Source organism: Pogona vitticeps, chromosome 1 (assembly GCF_051106095.1).
Source record: "Pogona vitticeps strain Pit_001003342236 chromosome 1, PviZW2.1, whole genome shotgun sequence".
NCBI classification, from domain to species: domain Eukaryota; kingdom Metazoa; phylum Chordata; class Lepidosauria; order Squamata; family Agamidae; genus Pogona; species Pogona vitticeps.
Window position 1 is genome coordinate 334,925,478 of NC_135783.1, and position 25,355 is coordinate 334,950,832.

The following is a 25,355-nucleotide window of genomic DNA, read 5'->3' on the forward strand; positions in this document are numbered from 1 at the left end:
TTCAGCCACTTTCTCCGTCTATCTTTCTCTCTTCTATCCCCTGCTGCCAATGTGTGTCAGTGATAACAGGAAGGATAAGGTGGCTGAGGAGTTGCCCACTTCACAGGTAGTCACTTCTTTCTGACAGAGATGGAAAATAACAATGTCAGGGCAGATTTACCTGTTTAAGTCCAGCATGCCATAGTGCATCATTGTAACATGACATATATGTAACCTCTTTGAGCAGAAGAGAAGACAGCCTCACGAAGTCTAGCTATAAGGTTTGTTTTAGAGCAGTATGCAAATAACGTTGGGACACAGTCCAGCTTGCTTCCAAATATTATAAAGAACTGGCATTCTTTCAGGTGCTTCATAAGACATAGTGATAATGTCATTTCAATATTAATTTATCTCAGTTAATAGAGCCAACTGTCTGAAATTACAAAATATGTATCAGGGTAATTGTGTGAAAAGTTTTCGTTCACATTTGTGTCTAGTGAAACTTTTTGATGAAGAGTAAATATATATATTTCAAAAGAAAGCATAAATAGATGTAAAAGGCAAAAAGGGCCTGCTACATCATCTTTAGTCTTGTTTCCCCAGGGCTCGCAAGATTCTTTACATTTTGGACCACAACTCCAGAATCCCACAATCAGCATGGCAGCAAGACTGTGAGAGTTGGGGTCCAAAATATTAGCTTTCCTGAGCACTCTGCATCTTGCTGTGGCCAGCCAGAGGCCTCTGAGTGACCCAAAAATAGGACTTAAAGGTGATATGGCTGTTGGTTCAAGGAAGTTGCTAGCCAGTAGCATAATGCTTCTGAACCAGAATTTGGAAGTGACTATACACATATTCCTTCCCCCAATAAATAAGTCATAACTAAGTTACATTAAGGTTGTAGCTCTATCTGTGCCGCCTAGAGTAGACTATCTGTCTAGATGGGGGGGTATAAATCTAATAAAAGAAATAAATAAAATAAATATAATGGATGCTGTGGGTTTTTCGGGCTCTTAGGCCGTGTTCTGAAGGTTGTTCTTCCTAATGTTTTGCCAGTCTCTGTGGCCGGCATCTTCAAATATAATGGAATTTCTTTTACAACTTACAGTTAAGTTGAGTGGCAACAGGGAAGCCAGGGTCTGATGGATAAATCATGCTAATCTGAGACTAGATATTTATACTCTTTAACCTGTTCGATATTGTGTCCATTCAGATTCCATTGAAGTTGCTTCCACAACTTTGAGAAAACCAAAATTTTGGATTTATTATAGCTCAGTTACATTTTGTTTTTGTCCAGGCATTCCACAGTTCTGTTAATTAAATGTTTCAAACCTGGATAGGAGTATGAGATGAAAACAGCATCATCTGCATAAAGCAACAATGGGACACGATGCATCCCCAGTTCTGGTGGATGACCCTCCACACTGGCTAGAAAGGGGACTAGGTCATTCATAAATAGGTTGAATATGGAGGGAGCAAGAATGCAGCCTTGCTTCACTCCCTTGTTGGTTGGAAACTGATTAGTTAACTCACCTTTCCAAGAGGCACGAATGTGACATGTTGTGTCCGAGTATAAAATTCTTATGAGGGAAAGGAGTCTTTTATCTATGCACATATTTTCAAGTTTTTCCCAGAGAAACTATCTACTGAATCAAATGCTGCTTTTAAGTCAAGAAAAGCCACATACAATTTAGAATTTTCATGCTTAAGTATTTTGTTAATAAGATGCAAAAGTATTAAGCAGTTATTCACTGTGGCCTTACCTTTCCTGAAACCAGCTTGCTCAGGGCCAAGCAATGCCTGATTATTGATCCAGGAATTAAGTTTAATTAGTAGATGTTTTGCATAGAGTTTCCCAATTACTGACAATAAACTGATTGGTCTAAAGTTTTCTGGGAGGTGGGGGTCCATTATAAACATTCCTGGTCTCCCCATTGTAAAATGGTTATACAGTGGTGCCTTGCTTAACGAGCGCACCGTTTAACAATGAATCTGCATAGCGACACGTTTTTTTGCGATTGCTAATGCGATCACATTGCGATGTTTTAGGTGGCAAAACATTGCACTGCGATGATCAGTAAGCATTTCGCTTATTGATCTTCGCATTGCAATGTTTAGAAAACAGCTGATCGGCAGTTCCAAAATGGCTGCCGGATCAACAAAATGGCTGCCTGCAGCATTTTCGTGCCGATTCCTCGCTTACTGAGGCGGCGAAAATGGTGGCCCTATGGAGGATTCCCGCTTAGCGGTGAGTTTTGCCCCAATAGGAATGCATTAAACAGAGTTTAATGCGTTCCTATGGGTCCCCCCCCGCACAGCAACGAATCCGGATAGCGACGTTAATCCTGGAACGGATTAACGTCACTATGTGGGGCACCACTGTAAATGTATCTAGTTTCACTGGTCAGGCAATACTTCGTTTATATTATAATTCTGGCAATTGTTATGTTCCGGCAGCTTTACAGGTTTTTAAATCCAAAATTATCTCACAAATTTTGTATGGCATCCAAATCTGGTTAAATGCCATTGATAGGTCAATTGAACGGCTAAAACTTTTCTACAACTTTGACCTAGATAGTTAATTATATCGACTATTACTGGACTCTAAACCTCCCTTAGGTTCTACTGCCCTTTTTAAAAAACTGCATTTGAATTAGCTTAGATAGTGACTCACTATCTTTAGTGGCTCACTAAAGGGCAAGCCTTCCAAATGATCAAAAGAAGAATTTTGGACGTTGAATTCCAGGAACCATGGAATGCAGCCAATAAGACCTGTTCACCACTGTTTTCCCATATTTTCTTTAAGACTGGAAAACCAGCTGTCTTCCTTTCTCTGCTCAAGTGTGCACAAAAACTCAGGGTATTCTCCCTAGCCAGATGCAATGTCATGCCTGCAGCCTTACAATATGGTAGGTTGAAAGGAATCCTGTACCTCAAAAGACATTGCTCATGCGAGCAGGGTACATTGGAAACTCTTGCTCACATGTTTCTGCACTATCCACCAGAGTGATCGCTCCAAATTCATGGCACCAGTCCTGTTAAAATTGGAGGGAAAATCTGATGTGGACAAAGTCTGTTTTATGTTATCTGTGGAGGTGCCTAACATTCTGGAAAGAATTGCAGATTTCATCAGCTGAATTGTGAGAAAGCTTTCAATTAAATGTCTTTGAATGGTTTGATCTTCTGCTGTCCTACCTCCTGGATTTTGTATGGGTGGGGCACTTAATGAACCAGTTTGGTTATGTTTTATTCTCTTTATGCCAATAAAGATTTTGTCTACACTAATCTGAGACCCTGGAAGCCTTGGTTCCAGTATATCACTGGATCCCAGTGACCATTGGTCAACTTTATTCCCACTTCAGAACCAACATTTCACTTGCATCTCATGTGCTTTGTCATGTAGAACAAAATCACGTCCACTGTGACTTGAACTAAGTCCTACCTGCTAAAGCTGACATTTGAGTCATGTTTTTGTTGTCATATTAAAATGACATTTCACAACTTTTCAAAACCCATGCTCCATTCGGGTGTACATAAAAATCAAGAGCCCTTCATTAAATCTAGTTGTGCACAATATGAAGCAGGGACTTCTAAATCAATGGCAATCTGCTGCTGGGAATGAAGTCATTTCTGCTGCATTGGTGGAGCAAGGTAAAAAGATACTGGTCAAAATAATAAAACAGCCAGTATTCTATTGCTAATTCCACCAGGAGTAGATTACTTGACTCAAAAGGATTTCCATAAGTTTGACTTACCATTTGGATATGGATTTAATGGATCTTCTTTTATTCAGGTTGCTATTTAGGGTCCCTTGAAGGTGTTGGGAATCATTACACCACAACCGAACTGAACCGAACCGAACCAGACCGAACCAGACCGAACCAGACCGACCGACCGACCGACCGACCGACCGACCGACCGACCGACCGACCGACCGACCTACCTACCTACCTACCTACCTACCTACCTACCTACCTACCTACCTAGTTCTTTATATTTTCACCACCTTAAACGTTGCTTAAATGGCTATTCTACTCTTATTCTATACTCACTGAATGGATTTGTACTTTGACCCTAACTTATATTGGGTGCTTTGAGCACATCTCCTAAATCTAAGCCTAGGAATTGCCTAGGAGTATAAAAATGTGAGAGCACATCTGGTAATTGAAAAGATGAAAAAAAAGTAATAATAAAGTGCTCATTTTGAAGCAACAGTGATGAAGATAATGGATGATAGCCAGGCAGGCCATATGCACTTGGCGGACAGAATTAATCATGGGCTCCACAATGCAAAACAAGAGCGACAAGTACAATAAAACATTTAAAGACAAGAATGGATTTTAATTTTAGGAGTCGTAATAAAACAATACGATAATGATGATAGCCAAGGCAGATCTGTGCATATAGAATTGAAATAGGAGACAAATTAAAGCTATACATAATATTTAATTTGCACTTCCAATACATTTCAAAATATAATATTGACTTAAAAATGAACTGGGTGGGGTTAGGGTGGGGGACGTATAACTTGCAGATACTTACGTGGCTGTGCCATTCAACAGAGTTGGTTAGAAAAGAATCCATGACAGGAAGTAAAAAGGCAGAAGCTGAAACTGTATGTAATGATTTTTCAACCTGTGTATAGCAAAAGAAATCTCTGGATACCTTTGCAATTCCATTTAGTTGGACCGGAATTAATAAGATAAGACTCAGTATTAAAGAGGTGATTAATGGTGCAAAATTATTTTAAAGTGGTTTTGTATCTTGTAGATATATTTTCATTATGCCTCTAGCTATGGCACCAGGGGGATCATGTTTTGCTGTTGCTGTCTGCTATGTTTTTATGTTACTCTTTCATTTGTTCCTACAGTTGGCATACACTGAATATTAGTTGCAGAATTAAAAAAAATGCAGCTAGCCTCTCTAGATTCAGGACATCCAAGCAATTTGTGAAAGCTTTTACCTGATCTGGTTGGAATTTTAAATTTTTCATTCATCAGGAAAGGATGGGGTTCCTTGTGTTTTTACTAACTATTAATTTATAAAATCCAATTTAAACCTGGTGAGCATTCCTTTGCTGTTGCATACATACTGCTATGTAAATTGTAACCACTTGCTAATCGATTGTCAAATGTGTGTGTTTGCAAATTTGCATATCTTATGTTTGTACACAATGGCCAAAATCCATTCAGTTGTGCTTGCTGGTGTAATGCATTTGGCATCAATCTTGGTCATGAATGGCCACAAGTTAAGAAGTTAGTGTTGGCATTTTCTGTTGCACACAATGTTGTGCAACTCAGTGAATAGTTGTAAATGTTTACACTAACTTCTTAACCTGGGGCAACTCATCGCTGAGAATTACAACAGTTATGTTATGCCACTATACAAAATCAGCTGGATTTTAAGTGCTGTGGGACCTTTCTTTGCTTTGCCAAAAATGTACTGAAAGCTGCTATCAATAACATTGTCATTTAATCTGGGGTTTATCCGGTCAGAGTACCTGTTCCTGTAGAAGTACCTCATCCTGTACTGATCATTTTAATATTTTCCCCTACCATCCAACATGATGTAATATTTATCTCAATAATAATAATTACAACATCCATGCCTTCCCAAGCTTTTTTTGGGGTGTGTGTGTGTCCTCCTACCCTTTGTTCTAGGAATTTGTTCATGGGGGGGGGTAGAGTTTAGCACTAGTGCTTCCTGTGGCTTCCATTTAATTTACGTCTGCATCAGATCCTTCTGATTTAAAACTTTTAATTAGCGCATCAAATACACACACAGCCATATTTTAAAAAAAACTTTAGAAAAGAAGGAACAGCAGAGATGTAGAGTTCAGACAAGGAGTTGTGGATCTGTGGCTGTTTAAAGTTCAGTTCATAAAATCTGGTAAGCCCCACTTTCCCTTGTAACCAACCATGACCAGTTAAGACATAACATTTTTCTCAACTTGAGGGACACCCATTGTCTCTTTATCTCTCTCTCTCTACTTTCTTCCACCTCTGCAATCAAAGATTATTTCCCAACAGATAAACTGCAAGTTATCTACAGAGAAAACAAAAGGAGAAAGTTGCTGGACAACCCCTTTTTAATAAACTATCAGACTGGCAACATTTTATTACATCTAAATGCATTAAGAGGTTCAAAGGAAAAAAAAACACACAATCTAATAGTCAGAAATGAGTGCCTGTTAATTGAATGACATTAAGCATGATTACGGCTATATTTGAAACATGCCTCTGTCAAAGTTAAAAAAAGAGAGAGAAGAGAAACACAGAAGCCTAAACCCACGAACAAAGAGATCAAAATAAACTTGAAAGTTAAGAATAATTATGGAGTTGAGTGAAAAATAATAACAAAAAAGTAATAACCCTAAATAATAGAAGGGGAGGATGACAGTCAAGCTAGATCAATGCACGTCTGTGACAAGGTAATGCCATTTCAGATGTAAGAACAAGGTTGTCTCACAAGGGCTTTAAAAAAAACCCAGTTTTCAGTCTCTGCCGACAGAATAATATACTACTTGGTACAATGGAGGAATGTGACAACAAAAAAGCCATTTTTGAAGGCCCTTCCTTTTCCCTGCCGACCCCCCAGTATAATCACACCAGGAGTGATCCAGTTAAGTACATTTTGCATCCCTTAGATGTCAATATAAGAGAAGTATGAAAGGAATTTAGTTGCATGCAATGGGGAGAGGCAGTGTGATGTAATGGATTGAATGACAGACTAGGACTCTGGGGACTTGGCTTCAAATCCACACTCGGCCATGGAAATTCCCAGGGAGGTTGGCAATGGGAAATCCCTCCTTAAACATCTTGCTTACCCTGAAAATTCAACTTGAGTCACCATAAATCACAAGTTTCTTGATGGGACATAACACACCCTTGCAACAGTAAGTGCTTTGCTTACAGAACATAAAAACACAGGAAGAGTCCTATCTTTGTAGGCCAGCTGACTAGATGCCCATGAAGTTTGTGAGTGGGATGATATTTCCCTCCCAATCATGTTTCTTAGTACCTGGTACTACTGAGAGGCATACTGCTTCCAATGCCAGCAGTACTTAAGGCTCTAACAAATACTCAGAAATCTTCTCATTTTCAATAAAAAAAGAGTACCTTAATGGATTTTGATGCTCCACTGGGGGAAAAAAGGGGGGGGCAATTTCATTATGAAGTTCTTCAATACTACAAGAGAGTGAAAAGATGAGAACTTTTTCAAAATCAGCAACAGTGTTTTCAAAAAAAAAAAAAAAAAAAACAAAACCCCAATACCCTGGGAAAAATTATGTTCCTGCCAAGGTAATGTACTGTAGTTGTGCAACAGGATTTTGACCACTGTTTTTCTTTAAACATCAAAAACCTGCATGTTGGATTTTAAACCACAAAAAGGCATGGTTTTCTGTCAAAAAAAAAAAAAAAGCCAAAGTTCTTTATACAAAGTACAACTTTTCCGTGTGTGCACAAAACACGTTCCCTTATTTTTTTCAAGCATCTGCATTTTTTTCAATCACACCAGGAGTATTGGTTTTTTTTTTGAAAACACTGTTGCTGATTTTGAAAAAGTTCTGATCTTTTCAGACCTTTGGGTAGTGTGGGCGGCATATAAATTAAATAAATTAAATAAATAAATAAATAAATAAATAAAATGTGAAAAATGCACAAAAACCTCTCAAACATATGTCCAATGAAAGGAAACCTATAAGATTTTTTTCCCCATTATCACCAAATGAGAATGAAATATATGAAGATTTGCATCCCTAGAAATAATAGTCACTATGACCGGTGACAACCTTCCTGTCCACAAATTTGTCTAATTTCTTTTAAAGTCATTCAAGTTAGTCATGGCTACATCTGATAGGAGTAAATGCCATAATTCAAGCATGTGCTGTGCAGAGATATAAAATTCCCAGAAATTTTCATTTTTTTTCAGGGAGGGGGAGAAACTGAAAAAAAGTCTTTTTCCTTCCCAGAAGGAAGGGCTGTCCAGACTAGATTGACTGAGAAATGGCAATTTCAATATTTTCCCCCTTCCCCCCCCCTAAAAATTGAAATTTTTGGAAATTTTACATTTCTAGTGCTGTGTAAAGAAATATTTGAAATATCTTGACTCTTCCCTTATGTAGTTTCAGTGGGTGACTCTAGATTCTTGTTTGAACACAGAGAAAGAGAAGCTTCTCCCTGTCCTTGCTGTTCACATCTTGAATAACTGAATAAATTTACCACCTGCTTCTCATTTTACATTTCCCCCCAAGTTAAAAAAGTTCTAAGCATTGGAATATTTCTCCATTGATCAACTTCTCTGAAGCTTTGGTTGTTTGGATTGCTCTGCTAAGATACTTTTTCTACTTCTCCAATATGTTTTTTAGATACAGTGAGCAGAATAAAATTTCAAGCATTCTTGTAGGTGTAGACATGGAGAACTGGTCTGGGGTAATAGAGTTGGGACTCAGATTTGCAAGAATCAGGCTCACTGGGCTATGGAAATGGTTGAGTACTTTCTGGGTTACATTCACCCAGTCTAGTCCACCTTACAGGGGTGTTGTATAGATGGATACCTGAAGGACCGCCTCCTTCCATATGAACCTACCCGGCAGTTAAGATCTAGTCAGGGGGCCCTTTTGAAAGAGCCGTCCTTTAAGGAGGTAAGAGGGATGGATTGTAGACAAAGGGCCTTTTCGGCAGCTGCCCCCAGACTATGGAATGCCCTCCCAACTGAGATTCGTCTGGCGCCGACGCTGATGACATTTCGGCACCAGGTCAAAACCTTCCTGTTCCAGAAGGCTTTTAATTGAAATAATATTAGCTGTGGGTCCGATGGCAATTTTTATATACATTTTAATAGTATTTTAATTGTTCTGAATTTTTATTGCATTTTATGTTGTAAGCCGCCCAGAGAGAGACCTTTGGGTAGTGTGGGCAGCATATAAATTAAATTAAATTAAATTAAATTAAATTAAATTAAATTAAATTAAATGAATGAATGAATGAATGAATGAATGAATGAATGAATGAATGAATGAATGAATGAATGAATGAATGAATGAATGAAGAAAAGCTGCATGCGTGGCTTTGAGAGACCTTTCTTTGCTGGGGTTCACTAACCAATCATTCCTTCTCTGTCTCTGAATTCAGACAAAGCCCTAAATTCTCTGCTCTGTTGTTTTTCCCCCTCTCTGGAGTCTGTTGGAAGTAGTCAGTGAATCTGTTGAAGTCCGTTGCTGAAAGCTTTCTGTTCTAAGTAACTGTTCAGTTTTAAGTAATGAAACCTATTATTCCTTCTCCTGTTGATGTCTCAGAGTGAGTTATGGTGCGCAATGGTGCGGCTAAAAAATATTGTAAATAAATAAATAAATAAATAAATGCCAGCTTAATGAAGAAAGGGGTGGACTAATCGCAGAATGTGAAGCTATTCTGCTCTGTGAATCCTGGTACTTCTGCTGCCCAGCTGGAGAAGTTTGACCATAAATTTAAAACTCTGCAAAATGGCATACCTCTGCTCCACTATAAATTGCCCATTGTCCTGCCCCCTGAACTTCTGTTAGCATCTCCCAGATTTTTCATCCATGGATCCTAGTCTGCAGAGGCAGAGCTCTGAATTCTGTTTTACCTCCTCACAGTCCTGTCAGAACTCTCAGGCTAACAGTGAAAAGCTTAAAGGAACACCTCTTCCACTTGAATATGATTTCTGCTAAAAGTACAGTGAATCATAAAGGTGAGGATTCATTTTTTAAATGCCTAGAAAACGGAATGAACGAGCCTCATTCGTTTTAGTCATGAAAACAAATGAGAATTCAGATGAATGAGATCTGAATTAAGATGCATTCATTTTGCATTCATTTGATCAGGTTTAATCTTTTCACCATTCATTATCTGTTGGAACATTGAAATAGTATGGAAAAGCCTCTACAGGTTACAGAAAGGTAATGGGGGGAAAAGGTCATTGAGACTGGGAGATAAAATCGGGGTTATAAAACAGACACTGTTGTCCTCTGAGTTTGGCAGGTCTGAATTCTGATCCTTGGGAAATACAGAAGAAGCCTTGAAAGTTCATGCTATTTCCATAGAATGCACCAATGATGTAAGCAGCAGGTTACTGGAGGTACCTACAGTTGAAATCAATGGGAAACTTACAAAATGCATAAAAATAGTCTGAAGTTCATTAAAATACACTATGCATTTTAATGGCCTGTTTTTTTTTCAGAAATTGTACTTTTTGTCTGATCTGTCAGACAGACAAATCTGACAGATGAGAAAAAAATAATAATCTAATTTTAACCAAACTCTTGTAGGACCAATGGTTGTTGCTATCCTCTGAAGATGCCGGCCACAGAGGCTGGCGAAACGTCAGGAAGAACAACCTTCAGAACACGGCCAAAGAGCCCAAAAAATCCAGAACAACCATTAGATCCCGGCCGTGAAAGCCTTCGCGAATATATCTGGTAGGACGGTTTTTCCCAGGGCAGGACAGCAGTTTACCTTTTAAAAAAATAATGTCACCTGAATGGCAAAATATGGAAGTTATAGGAAACACAAGACTGGTTAGCTCTTCCTTTGAAACAGTGGAAAGATGAATAGAAACAAACGGAAGAAAAGCAATTCATATAAATTGATAATGAAAAATGAATGAAACTGATAAAAGTAAAGTGAACTCTTTGTTCCCTTGCACATCCCTTGTACAGTGGTGTCCCGCTAGACAATGACCTCACAAAATGACAAATCCGCATGATGACTTTTTGCGATCACTATAGCTCTTCGCAAAACAGTCTTTCCCATGGGTGATTTTTGCTGGACGATGTTTTGGTCCGTGCTTCGCAAGACTTTTTTTTTGACCGATGCTTTTCAAGATGACAATTTTCACAGATAGGTCCGCGACTCGCAAAATGGGTGTTTTCGGGACCGATGCTTTGCAAGACAGCGATTCTAACAGCTGATCGGCGCTTCACAAAATGGCTTCCCTATGGGCGATTTTCGCAAAACAATGACGATTTTCCCCATTGGAATGCATTAAATGGATTTCAATGCATTCCAATGGGGAAACGCTTTTCACAAGACAGCGATTTTAATGGAATGGATTAACATCATCTTGTGGGGTACCACTGTACCTTTCTTGTTTATCTATGTCCAGTTATTGTCAGTCAGAAAAGGACACATGCACGTTTTTAGTGGGATTTCTTCTGGAAGGGTTCGATTAAGATTTAGTAGCATGTATTGAGAATGAGTAGAACCAATGTGAAGCAGTGGATAGAATGTCAGAGGTTGATTAAAACTCCATTTGGCCATGGAAACCTCACTTGATCATGGAAACTCTGGTAAACCACTCTTCAAACACCGAATGTACCTCGCACGTACCTGTTAGAGTCACCATAAGTCAAAAGCAACTTTCTGACAAATAACCACACCCATAGAGCCTGTAGAAGTGGTCTGCCACATTTCCTTTTCCCTCGTTGCAGATAATTCCCGGTTCCCAAAAATACTACACAGAAGCTCAATGGCACAACAAATGAACATAGGACAGTTGGGAAAATCAGGAATATTTTTATATTCACAAACATTAACTCTTACCAATCTCTGCTTTATACAAAGAATATCTTATTATTTCTTTCACTGTTATGAAATATTGGTGAAATCCTGTTGCTTAGTGTAGTAAGTTGCAACTAGAGTAGGTCCATTAAATTAATGGAATTTATGGAGGAGTGGCCGTGGTGGCGCTGCGGGCTAAACTGCAGAAGCCTGTGCTGCAGGGTCAGAAGACCAAGCAGTCGTATGATTGAATCCACGTGACAGAGTGAGCGCCCGTTTCTTGTCCCAGCTCCCGCCAACCTAGCGGTTCGAAAGCATACAAATGCAAGTAGATAAATAGGGACCACTTCAGTGGGAAGGTAACACCGTTCCGTGTCTAAGTCGCACTGGCCATGTGACCACGGAAGATTGTCTTCGGACAAAACGCTGGCTCTATGGCTTGGAAACGGGGATGAGCACCGCCCCTAGAGTTGAACACGACTGGACAAAAATTGTCAAGGGGAACCTTTACCTTTACCTTTACCTTTACCTTTACCTTTACCTTTACCTTTACCTTTATGGAGGAGTGACTCACAAACCTCAACTGATTCAGTGAGGCAATTCCAGCTTAAACTTACTGCACTAAGCACCAGGATTTCAACCAATATTTATTTCGTCCTGGGAATTTTTTAGAGAAGTTCTAGGAGTATGCTTTCCAAATTTGGCCCCCAAACCTCATGAAGAAAGTATGGTACATGTGAAATATCCCCATTCTGATGATTTTTGCCCAAACAGCTGTTTAATACTGCTCATCTTCACCTTTAAAAACCATTCAGCTCTCCTCTCAAGCCTCAAAAACTACTGTAAGAGTTCTGAGTAATTCAACTGCAAATGTGTGTATCATGATTTTACACAAGAATCCGCTGCTACCACACCTACTTTGACTATTAATGTGCATCTCCTCCCCCAACATTTTTTGTGTGGGAGATTGTAAAAGAGGGGAACACCTCTCTCAAATTTTGGCTTGACCAACCAAAATTCCGGCAACTGGCCAAGGCGTTTTTGTGTGTGGTGGTGGTGGTGGTGCTTTAAAGCAAAAGCCTGGGCCATTGGCAACCCTCCTAACAGCTGACTCTCCCTTTGTGTAAAGCAGATAATGTAAATACTGATTATACATGAAACAGAGACAGGAGAAGTGGTGGATGCATTCCTAGTTAACAGAGTGGCACAGTTAAGTCAAGAAGAAAACAAACGAGAGGATGACAATCTGAACATCTGACAGGTGCTGCTAGAATATTTTCAGTGCCTCATTCCTTGAATAATAATAGCAACACAAATCTCTCTATGACCATTTTTACATTCTCCAAATGTCCTTATTTACCAAAGATATTTGTTGCTTTTTAAAGATACCTGTCCCAGGTAAAACACTCCCTATTTTGCCTTTTGAAAAGACTTTGTGGTATTTATATTTTAGAGGTAGGGGATCACTAAAACATGTCATAGTAGGTTCAAGAAAGTTCATGATCATGACTTTTACATCTATGTAAATGTATATATTTTATGCATGAATATAATGCGTGCATGCATATAAATGTGCACATACGAATACCTGAATAGAAATTCGAGATGTACTGTATATTCTCCCTGTGTCTGTTCTGTGCCTGAATAAAGGCACAGAGTTTGTTGCCTGCCATGCTCTGTGCTCTTTTGGAGATGCTTGGAACTGACCATTGTCTGAGTCCATGCCGGTATTTGTAAGTTTTTGGATCTCTAAAAATTGCTGTGCAGCATCATCAGAATTATTTCTGGCAGAATTGTTTCCCTACCTCCCACCGGAAAACAGAAGAAGGAAAAAGAATAAGCTGGAGAGAACTGTTGTGATCTTTGGCAGTGACACCACCCACCACACAAACAAGAAAGGAGAGTCAGAGGACGAGAGGACCAGAGACCCTAATGTCCTAAAATGAAGTTACAAAACACTAAATTTAGCTGAATAGAGTGGAGATCCATCAACCTCATGAAGACGTTTACTTGTGAATTTGGTATTTCCTCCAGTATTTCATTTTTACCCATATGTCTGACAAAGTGGACTTGTCCAATAAAGCTCACATTAAAATATAATAGTCTTTAAGGTGCCATATGTTTTTGTCTTTTTTGTTTCTTTGGATTATGCCTGATATACAAAAATGCAGATACTGTATTCACTCTCTCTCTCACACTCTCACTCTCACTCTCACTCTCACTCTCTCTCTCTCTCTCTCTCTCTCTCTCTCTCTCTCTCTCTCTCTCACTCACACACACACACACACACACACACACACACACACACACACACACACACACACACACACACACACACACACAGCCCTAAGAGTATAACTCACTAAGGTTTTTAAAAAACAGGGAGACGGAAGAAATGTAAAGCTCAGGAAGTACAGTGACAGATGCCCCTCATGGTACTGCAACTTTAAAAAGTGTGGAGAATATCTGCTACAGTCCAGTGAGTGACCTTATCCAGGGACCCTTAGTCTGCAAGGGCCTCATTGATGCTGTCTCCGCCTATCCTCTGTTCTTGGCTCAGTGCCTTCCTTAGAAGGTATTGATACTTTCAACTTCCTTGCCTCACATTTAGTCACACAACGTAGTTCTTATTTTTCAACCAAACAAATACTAGATTTAAAATGAGGAGTCTCTAGAGGATGCACGTTATGAGTGCCCTGGCCTCTTTGCTTCTACTGTGTAGTCATCTCAGAAATAAGTGGCCATGCTTTGGTCTATATTGTCTGAACACAGTGCCTATCCCCAATATATGTGTGTGGAGAAGCAGGACGGGACCTTTTGTGTTCTGGTATATCAGTTTTGGAATACCTTCCCTTTGAAAGCTTGACTGACATCTAAGCGTCGTCTTCTGTTTTTGCTTTCTTTCTTCTGTTAAGTGGTATTTCTGATTATGATTTCTTTTGATTCGATGCATTTCTTCTTCAAGAACACCTCAAAGATTGAAAGATTGACTACTAATGTAATCTAATGGCTCAAATCCTGTTCTATATGTTGTACCACACAAGGCTGTGGGCATCCTCCATCACAGTAATTTTTCTGAAATATATAATTTCTGATTCTCCCGTCTTGAAGGTCCAGAGCCTCCCTTTTCTTGGGAGGAAGCAACGGGGGATGGTGGGATAGTGGTGGTGGTGGTGATACTTCAGTTTCTGAAAATTGTCATCACTGGGATGACTTTACAAAAGTGGCAATTTTGACATATTAAAGACTCTCCCCTGTGAATTCTTTGGAAAACTTGGGACATTTGAGAATGGATTGTAAATTTCTGAGAAACTGCCACAGTTGATGATACAATCAGTCTTAAGTGGCACAACTTAAGTAATAACATAACATAACATAACATAACATAACATAACATAACATAACATAATATAATATAATATAAAGAATATAATATGTGTACAATTAAATCAAATACTCATTATAGTAAAAGTGAAACAAAAATTTACCACTGTTGTGGCCAAGCGCCCGAGAATCTTTATGCCCCCATAAAGCACAATGACATAAATCACAGCAGTAAGCCATTATTGGCTAATGAGTTGGCACTTGCATTCCTTGTCATGCACCAACTCATGTGACTAGTGCAGGACATGAACTGATTACTAGGCTTATCAGCTAGTTGCAATTGGCTGCTGCAATTTATACCATTGCCCTAATGTTGGCATAAATAGCCATTAGAATCATCGCTATTCCTTTTCAAATTGGTGAGAAAGAGTTGTTGCATCATATAGAGCAATTGTTTTCAAATAGGTGTGTATATTTCTCTCTCTCTCTCTCTCTCTCTCTCTCTCTCTCTCACACACACACACACACACACTTTCTTGTTTCTCTGAAGTATACACTGAAACTCACTGGGTTTGAGAAACTGCCCCTTTGAGATATCTTTTTCTCTCTCTTACTGTGGTTTTAACAACTATCTCTTTCTGTTATATCCTGTAATTTCTAATGCTTTGGGAAGTGAGGATACCTGTTTAAAGTGATTGTTTTGGGTGGTTAAATGTTCTGGGAACCCTCTGGGACTGAGGGGCAGGAAATATACTAATATATAGAAATAAAAAGAATTCTACCTAGTACTTACTCATTTAAGAACGAAAAAATATGGGCCTATGTGAATTCAGAGTAAGGGCCACTGGGGTATAACCACATTGCAGGAGGCTGGCTGACGCCACACGAGTTGCGATGCTGGTCGCTAGCTGGGATCATCTGCTCTGAACAACCACGAATAACAGGGAAAGCTGAGGGAGAGAGTTGATTATCAGGTAGCGCAACAGCAGTTCAGCTTCCCCAGCTCCTGCCTGCCCCACGTCAGTGACATCATACAACAACAACAATGTGCCATCAAGTCAATTCTGACTTTTCATGGTTTCCTTAGCAGAGTGTACTCAGAAGTTTACCACTCCCTTTGTCTGGGGGCATCCCGGGACTTTACAGCTTGTCCACAGCTACACAGGCTGGCTCTACCTGTAGGAGGCACACTGAGGAATCGAACTCCCAAACTCTGGCTCCCCAACCAGATACCTAAACCACTGAGCTATCCAGCCAACTGATATTGTACAAAGGCCAAGCCTTTCATGGTACAAAGACTTGCTTCGTGGTATCAAGATACTAGGGACTAGCTACCCCACTGCCTTTCCTCTGCAGGGAACCATCCTTTCAAAATAAAAATGGAAATGTGCCTGTACTTCTAGAGTGCTTGGAACATTCTCAGAAAAAAAGGTTTTTTAAAAAAATCATTAGATAAGTTTCCCTAATAGTTTGAAAGAGGTTTGTGAGCAACATTTGTTTTGGCATGTCCTGTAATGTCCATGAGAAGACTTAATTTCACAGAAAATAAGAAGCAGCATCTGTAGTCCTATGTGTATTAAGTTTGTACCACATCCTTGTTGGGACTGATCCTAGCTGGAACAAGAGTTGAGAAAAGCATGTCCTGTTTGTTTGTTTGTTTGTTTGAAACCGGCTTGCGTTAAAATCAACGTCACGCAGGGGAAGTCTGAAGAGCTTTGCTCAGAGTGAAAAGTCCCACAACTCCGTGATCGTACACCTGCAAACTCTAGCTTCAGACATTCGTATCTGAGTATATCGAAGAGGCCGGAGGAGTAAAGATGCACAGAATGTCATCTTCATCTTTTTGTGCATCTGGAGAAATTGGAGAATTAAACAGAGAATAGTTAGATTTATTTATTTATTTAATTTATATCCCGCCCATTTAGACCTTAGTCTACCCTGGGAGGCTAACAAAAATTATTAAAATAAATATTGTATTTTTAAAGAAGAGAGGAGAGCAAGAAGGTTGGAAGAGGGAGGGAGGAGGAGGGGGGGGGGAGAGAGAGAGAGAGAGAGAGAAATTTCCTGGTTTAAAAGGTGACAATTTGTCAAGGCAGCCAAATGCTCCTGTCAAGGCATCAGGACATTTGGGGACTTGAATTCAGCAAGGATGCTTTCAAACACACAGGCTGCCTCAAGCTCCTGAAAGTAGCCTTCCTGAACGCCAGAACTGATGTTTTATAATTTTGACTTCTCATCTGCCTGGGCTTCTCCTTGCAGTAAATGGGGATGATGACAGGGAGTCCATCATTTCTACTTAGATGCCAGTTTTTAAGTAATAATAAGCTCACAGCAGGTTTGATTTGGTCTGGCAGTGTGAGTGTACCTGGGGATATTTTCCCCCTTGCTTTCTTACAGTAAATTATCCCAGCCCACCAGGGTCAGGAAGATTCCCCCTCCCTCTTTGCAAAAGCAGAGGGAACAAACAGTCTGCATTCCATGGTCCATTCAGAGTGATGTGTTCCTTTGTTTTTCTCTATGATATCTTGGTGTTTTTCTATACGGTATTTTGGGGTCTTTATATTGAGACAAACCTAGCTCTCATATACCTTTGGAAGGATGCAAGCTAATTGTGGCTTCTCCTTGTGCTTCCACTTTCTTCTTAGCGTTGCCACCGTAGGATTCCCTTGTGCTTGTATTGCAGTCCCTAATGGGAAAATTTAAAACCTCTGTTTATGATAATGTCCTTGTTCCCATGGACACCGGAGCAACTGCAGAACCAAGATTAATGGAGGACCGTTGAGACTGCCCCTAAAAGAGTTTCCCTCTTGGGTATTATGGTCTGTCAGGCAGCCTCCATTAGCTGTGGAGTGGAGGGCTCCTCTTTGTTCGGATGGAATCCGTGGGCCCCAGACCAAGTCACTGCAAGATGGCATTTCCACTGAACGTCAACAGATCATTTCACCACTGCTGAAGGCATCGTAAATTGGACTTGCAGCTCAGCTGCTGGCATAAATAAGTCCCTTTGATAGTTAGTGGAAGACGTTATGACACTCCAGGGTACAGGGGGGGACATTGGCACTGTCATTTTTTTTCTCTCCAGCCCTGGCATCCCGGTGCCTCTGATCTTTCTGAAGATTCAGGGCACGCGCTCTTCATTACGGTTTGGGCACCAGGGACTTGTTTTTTTTTCCCCTCTTCCCCCCTCTTTTTTTTTTTTTTGCAAGATTAATGAGCGCCACGGAAATTCTCCAGCGCATCTCGATAATTAAGTCTTTGTTTATCAAAAAACAAGTTATATTAGGAGCAGAAAATTCGCAGTAATTATTCATAATTCTAACAATTCAAGTATAGCTACCTCATTTGCCTGGGTAATTCTGCTTTTTAATTTCTTGCATACATTTGCATATTAATTTTGCCCGTCGGCTGCAGCAGACTTTGACAGTTTGTTACTATGTGATGGTTTTCGCAGGGGTGCGACTCAGTTGGGTGGCATTTCAACTGGGTGCAATGATAAATTATGAATTTTCTAATTTGCTGCATAATGAAGTAACCCCTTCCAGCCCAATTAAAAAACAGCAAAAAAGGAAAGCCAGAAGCAAAGATAGTAGATATGTGTGTGTGTGTGTGTGTGTGTGTGTGTGTGTATACACAAACACACACGTATGTGTTTAATTTTTTTCCATCTTGTTGTCTACAGCAGCCTTCCCCTTCAACATTTAAAAGGAGATGATTGCATTTCTCTCTCTTTCCAAATGATTGCTCCTTTCCATACATCAAATGTGATTTATGATTCATGTATCACAAGACTATATTCAGGCTTTAAGTTGGCTACTTTTCAAACCATAGGGCAATCAGGGATGTTAGCAAAGAGGTCAGGGGTGCATCTCTGATCCCCAAGTTATGTTGCACTGATCGGCTTGCCTGTGTGATGTGTGCGCATCTCCATCTGGCTGTCTTGGTATCAAGGAAAGTGGCTTTCAAGGGATTGGAACAAGGGTTTGTTATTTTCTAGTCAACTGGTGTAAAATTTGCTGCTAAAACTCTAGTGTGGGCTTCCTTCTGATGCAACATGGTTCAGGATAGAAAAAAGAAAAAGGAAAAAGGAAATATTTGTTACTTTAGCAGAGTTAATGATAACACAAAAAGGATCTTTAGGGACATAATCTCTTGAGAGCAGGGGAGGGGAGGGAGGTAGTGTTAGGATGGGGGGAAAACATAGTTCAGTATTTTAAAATGTTCTGGATACATTTGGTAATCAGATGCTTTTCATGCAGCACTTAGGCAAAGAATAAAGCACAGGGTGAAATTTGTGATGCTTCCTTATGCAACGGCACATGACTCAAATACATTTTGTAGACCGCAGGCCTGCTGCCACACTGACTTTAAAACCATTCTTAAACAACCCAGCCAATCTGTGTAGCATGATGCAAATACTGTAATTAGGCAATTATGCTGCATTTTTAATATAAACTTATTCCTATGCATTGTGCAGCTCTTTAAAAAAAATCAGTGTTCCTACAAGGAAAACAGAGAGAGAGAAAGCAGAAAGCAATAAACACACACAGTCCACACAAATAGCTATGCTGCTTGATTTTACCAAGGATACAACAAAACCACACAGCCATCTATCACAGAAGATCTGACACTAATACACCGCCACCAAGCACCAAAGAATACAAGGCAGGGATGACAAGCCACCGCAAAGTCTATTTTATGTAAGAGTGGATTCAGTGAACCTACCCGGCTCAGCGTGGAACAGGAGGACTTTAACATATGGCTCGGTAGTTCTTGGTTAGTGTGACGTAGCAGAGTCACATGTCACTGTCACAGCAGGACTCACTGTTGCCTAGGGTTGCCAGGTCTCCAATCTCCTGTCCTCTGAGAGGTCAGGGCCAAAACCTGAGGCGAGGAGGTGGGCCCTTGAGATGTCGCCAAGCGGACATTCGTGATAGCAGGAGGTGGATCCTTCAATATCTTTGGGTGGCCCCCATGGAAGATTTAAGAAATATGTGTGTGTGTGTGTGTGTGTGTGTGTGTGTGTGTGTGTGTGTGTGTGTGTGTGTGTGTGTGTGTGTGTGTCTGTGTGTGTGTGTGTGTGTGTGTGTGTGTGTGTGAGAGAGAGAGAGAGAGAGAAGCAATACAGATTTTCTATACCCTAACCCTACATAAATATTATATAATACAAATGGAAGGAAAGTGATGACAAACCTAGACAGCATCTTAAAAAGCAGAGACATCACCTTGCCGACAAAGGTCCACATAGTCAAAGATATGGTTTTTCCAGTAGTGATGTATGGAAGTGGGAGCTGGAGCATAAAGAAGGCTGACTGCCAAAGAATTGCTGCTTTTGAATTGTGGTGCAGGAGGGGACTCTTGAGTGTCCCCTGGACTGTAAGGAGAACAAACCTATCCATTCTAAAGGAAATCAACCCTGAGTGCTCACTGGAAGGCCAGATCCTGAAGCTGAGGCTCCAGTACTTTGGCCATCTCATGAGAAGAGAAGACTCTGATGTTGGGAAAGTGTGAGGGCAAGAGGAGAAGGGGACAACAGAGAATGAGATGGTTGGACAGTGTCATCAAAGCTACCAACATGAATTTGATCCAACTCCGGAAGGCAGTGGAAGACAGGAGGGCCTGGCATGCTCGGGTCCATGGGGTCACAAAGAGTTGGACACGATGTAATGATTAAACAACAACAAATGGAAACCAAACAGTGGCACACAGATTGGAAATATTTGCTATACAGTGGTGCCTCGACTTACAACTATAATCCGTTCCAGAAGATGGACGTAACTCAAAATGGTCCTAAGTTGAAGCACCATTTCCCATTGAAATGCATTGGAACGCGATTAATCCGTTCCAGGAGGGGAAAAAACCCCCCAAATTAAAGAAAAATAAAACACTTCAAGCCCCATAGGAATGCGCTGGGGCTGCAAAAACAAACAAATACCAAAAATAAATAACAGAGCAATTCCCGAAGGCACAGACGCTGTAAAAAACAAATAAACAAAAAAATAAACAACGGGGCAAGCTACATCGGAAGGTGCTGGGGCTGCAAACAAAACAAAACAAAACAAATAAACAACAAAGCAAGCCCTGAAGGCACTGGGGCTTAAAAACAAAACAAAATGAAAAATAAACAATGGTGCAAGCCCCATCGGAAGGCGCTGGGGCTGCAAATAAAAATCAATCAATCAATCACCAAACAACCAAAACAACAACATAGCATAGAAACATAACCCCCCTAGCCCAATCCCACCCTGCAAAACCCACCCAGAACAGTTTTTTAAAAAGCAGAAAGCAGCACCTTACCTTACCAGGCAGTCCAAAGCCTCCTCCAACGCACTCACTCTAACCGTTGGGGTGAAAGAGCTACAAAGAAGCAGCCTCTTCGCCTACCAACGATTAGCAAATTGAATTCCCTGCCTTTTCCCCCTGCCTTTTTCTGGTCACAACTTGAAGCTCCGGCCGCAAGTCAAAGCAAAATTTTGTGGCCGGAGCTGGTCGTAACTCAAAATGGTCGTAAGCTGGGACGTTCGTAAGTCGAGGCACCACTGTACATTCCAGTCCCCATGAAAGGAGATGCCCGGGAGTGCAGTAACTATAGGACCATTGTTTTTAATTCCTATGCAGGTAAAGTGATGCTCAAGGTATTGCAACAAAGGCTTTTTACCTTCTATGGAGGGAGAAATGTGTAATGTTCAAGCTGGACTCTGAAAAAGAACATTCATGTGAAATCATATTGGAAATACCTGTTGGCTGCTACAGCACACCAAAGAATTTCTGAAGAAGATCAGTCTGTGCTTTGTAGATTTTTGTGTGGATCACGAAAAACTACAGGTTATTCTCAAAGACACTGATGTGCCTCAGCATTTGATTGTTCTGATGCATAGCCTGTATTGTAGATAAGAAGCTACTGTTAGGACAGAATATGGAGAGACAGAACGGTTTCCCATAGGCAAAGATGTCAGACAAGGCTGCATTTTATCTCCCCTATCTGTTCAATCTATATGCAGAACATAACATATAGAAAGCTGGGCTAGATTCAGACGAAGGGGAAGTGAAAATTGGTGGAAGAAACATTAACAGTTTAAGCTCTGCAGGTGACACCCTCTTACTGGCAGAATGCACTGATGACTTGAAACAGCTTCTTGGGAGAATGAAAGAAGGAATGCTAAAGCAGGACTGCGATTAAACATGAAGATGACGAAATTATGACTACAGAAGAACTACACTAATTTCTGGAGGTCATGATGGATACAAGTGAAGCCCCTGGAAAAAGACATCATCTGGAATGACTTTTAAAGTGTACATTTCGTCACTGAACGTCTACCTCAGAGATCTGCTCCTTTACGACATATTAGCAGATGACAAGAACAGAACACTAAACAGGAAGCAGGCAGCTGGTTATGGTGTGTTTTTATGTAAGCTATAAGCAAGTCCCTAGATATATTAGCACCACGTTTCTTGCACACACACACACGCACACACACACCTCTTTTTCTTTAAGAGTAGCGTATTCTCAACAGCCAGCTCGGAAGGAAACTATATAGTCTGATAGGTATGTATTCTTGGTAGAACTGTTTGGAGGTAGGAATGATTGAGGACTAGCATGAGGTACATTCACTAACTTTAGCTCTTTATTGTCTTCGGCTGCCACCCAGTCTGTTTGAAAATAGGTTTTTGGGAAGCCCATTGTTCCTCGTCTTCAGCATTGTATTTTTGAAGAGACTTCTAATTTGCCACTCTGTCTTTATCAGCCCAGGATACTAGTTTTGTTCTCCAGGAAGAGCAAACAACTGTTACTCTGTTTTTTTTTCCTAAGCTGTAAATGAGGGAGGAGAAAAAAATTCTGAGGGAAAAAAAAATAAAGTTATGAAGGGAAAGTCCGGTGTGTGTGTGTGTGTGTGTGTGTGTGTGTGTGTGTGTGTGTGTGTGTGTGAGAGAGAGAGAGAGAGAGAGAGAGAGAGAGAGAGGTATCTATATGTCATGGAGGGTAGATAAATGCAATTATGTTTCAATAATTGATGTGGTGTGTATAAACGAACCATGTTGGGAAATGGAAAAATGAAGATGGCACACAAAGAACCACTGAATCTGGCAATTGCTGCAATCAGTTTGGCAGATAATTCTTAAAATAAATAAGGAAAATCATTTGTGTACTTAATTCCCCAATGATTCAGTTCCCATGAAGTTTATTTCAATTTCTTGACCCAGTAAGGTTAATAAACATCCCTCAGATAAATGCACCTGGGGATTTTTCAGTAAAGGGGGAAGACAGGGAGGCAGCAAGAGAAAAGGAACAAGACATTTAAATGCTTCTATCATACAAGTTTGCCTCTAGGAGGCAAAGTTTTCCAGCAATTTTGAGAGAGTAGTAGAATTCCAGGTAAACACCAAAATATGATAGCCAAATAATATCTTCCCAGAGGTTATGAATACACCAGGCACAAGAATAGTGTTGATAGTAGTTATTCTATTATTTACAATATATACAGGCAAATTTTCAGTTCCTCAATAATGCACAGTAGTTTCCACAGAGTTTTAGTGCATATATCAGTAACAAAGTCCATTAAATAAGTTCAGTAGTTGTATACCATTTGTTCCTTCCAACTTGCCAGAGTTCCTTCTCAATACCAAGCGCGTAGACACGGCTTCCACCAGGATTCTCAGCAACAGGAACAAAACGATTCTTCTCCACAGTTTCTCCAGCAGCATCACCAGAAACAATCCACAACAACCCACAGATTGTGTGTCCTAGTGCTACTAGTTTTATCCTAGTATTCTCCAATCCTACATTTGCTTACACAGCTGTAACAATTACTTCAGCTGAGTCCGTTCAAGCTTGGCTTTACTTTACACTTCTGATTCTGACAATACTTACAGTTATGTTACAAACTTGATTTAATAATTCTATCCAGGTTATTCCCAACCTGTCAAATTTAATACTGAGGAAACAGCCACAGCTCCATTCATGTTGGGAAAGATGGAAAACTTTTGTGTGATGCTGTTCAGAGTTGAAGGCGCATGAAGGTGGTTGTGAAAGAGTGATTCCTTATTCTGGAGCAATTCTCCAGCGTTGCAGGATTTTGTATCATTCTGAAAACCTGCAAAACCTGTTTGATTAGAGGCAATGAGGGATTTGAAGAAACAATTCATTACTCTTTCAGCCCTGCTTTTCTTGTGTATTCCAGCTACTTGTTACTGTGCTTATTTTATATTGTTGTTGGCTTTATAATTCTTGATTTTGTATTAATGGAAAGGAAGGATACGATTATCCTAGCAAACCAACGGACAAACTATTTTCAACTGCTGTCTTAGCTCCGGCACCTGAAATGTGAGGTATCTGGCTGTGCAGCCAGAGGTTGGGAGTTTGATTCTCCACTGTGTCCCAGAAAAACCAACCTGTGTGGCCTTGGGCACACTGCACAGTCCCAGAATGTCCCTGGAAGAAGGGAATGGTAAACCACTACTGAGTACTGTCTATCTAGAAAACCCTGAAAAGGTTTGCCATAAATCAGAATTGACTTGATGGCGCATAATTGTTGTTATTATTATGACATCAACAGATTTTAATTTCACCTTTGCTTGGATAGTATCTATGTCAAAATTGTCTTCTTCAGCATTCTTTGAATATATATATTAGGTAAAGTGAGATGGCTGCTCAGACAGCAGGTTTAGGATCTCATGAAAGGAAAATAAATCATTTTGGGATTTCATCCCACAGCAAGTGAAACCTCATAAATTGTGGCAGGCAATTGCAGCTAATTAAGAGCATGCTTCATGGATTGCTGCCTTGTCGTGGTGAAGGGGCTTGAGTAACTGAGAGAAGCTATGGGCTATGCCGTGCAGGGACACCCAAGACGGATAGGACATAGTGGAGAGTTCTGACTAAACGCAACCCACCTGGAGTAGGAAATGGCAATGCCACTCCAGTATCTTTGCCACGAAAACTCCATGGACAGAAACAAAAGGCTAAAAGATATGACACTGGAAGATGGGACCCTCAGGTTGGAAGGCGTCCAACATACTACTGAGGAAGAGTGGAGGACAAGTACAAGTAGCTCCAGAGCTAATGAAGTGGTTGGGCCAAAGCTGAAAGGACGCTCAGCTGTGGACACGCCTGGAAGTGAAAGGAAAATCCGATGCTGCAAAGAAAAATACTGCATAGGAACTTGGAATGTAAGATCTATGAACCTTGGGAAGTTGGATGTGGTCAAACAGGAGATGGCAAGAATAAACATTGACATCCTGGGCGTCAGTGAACTAAAATGGACAGGAATGGCGAATTCAACTCAGATGATTATCATATCTACTATTGTGGGCAAGAATCCCGTAGAAGGTATGGAGTAGCCCTCATAGCCAACAAAAGAGTGGGAAAAGCTGTAATGGGATATAATCTCAAAAATGATAGAATGATGTCAATATGAATCCAAGGCAGACCTTTCAACATCACAGTAATCCAAGTTTATGCACCAACCACCAATGCTGAAGAAGCTGAAATTGACCAATTTTATGAAGATTTACAACACCTTCTAGAACTGACACCAA

The 25,355-nt window shown here is 40.3% G+C and overlaps 1 long non-coding RNA gene across 1 annotated transcript; it reads right to left on the reverse strand.

The window, feature by feature from the left end:
• Positions 1-17,353: 17,353 nt before the first annotated feature.
• LOC140703016 (uncharacterized) lies at positions 17,354-23,595 on the reverse strand. Its single transcript, XR_013540813.1, has 2 exons — positions 23,402-23,595; positions 17,354-18,863 (listed from the first exon to the last, which is right to left on the reverse strand). It is a non-coding gene; the product is annotated as an uncharacterized LOC140703016 (long non-coding RNA).
• Between the last annotated feature and the right edge of the window lie 1,760 nt (positions 23,596-25,355).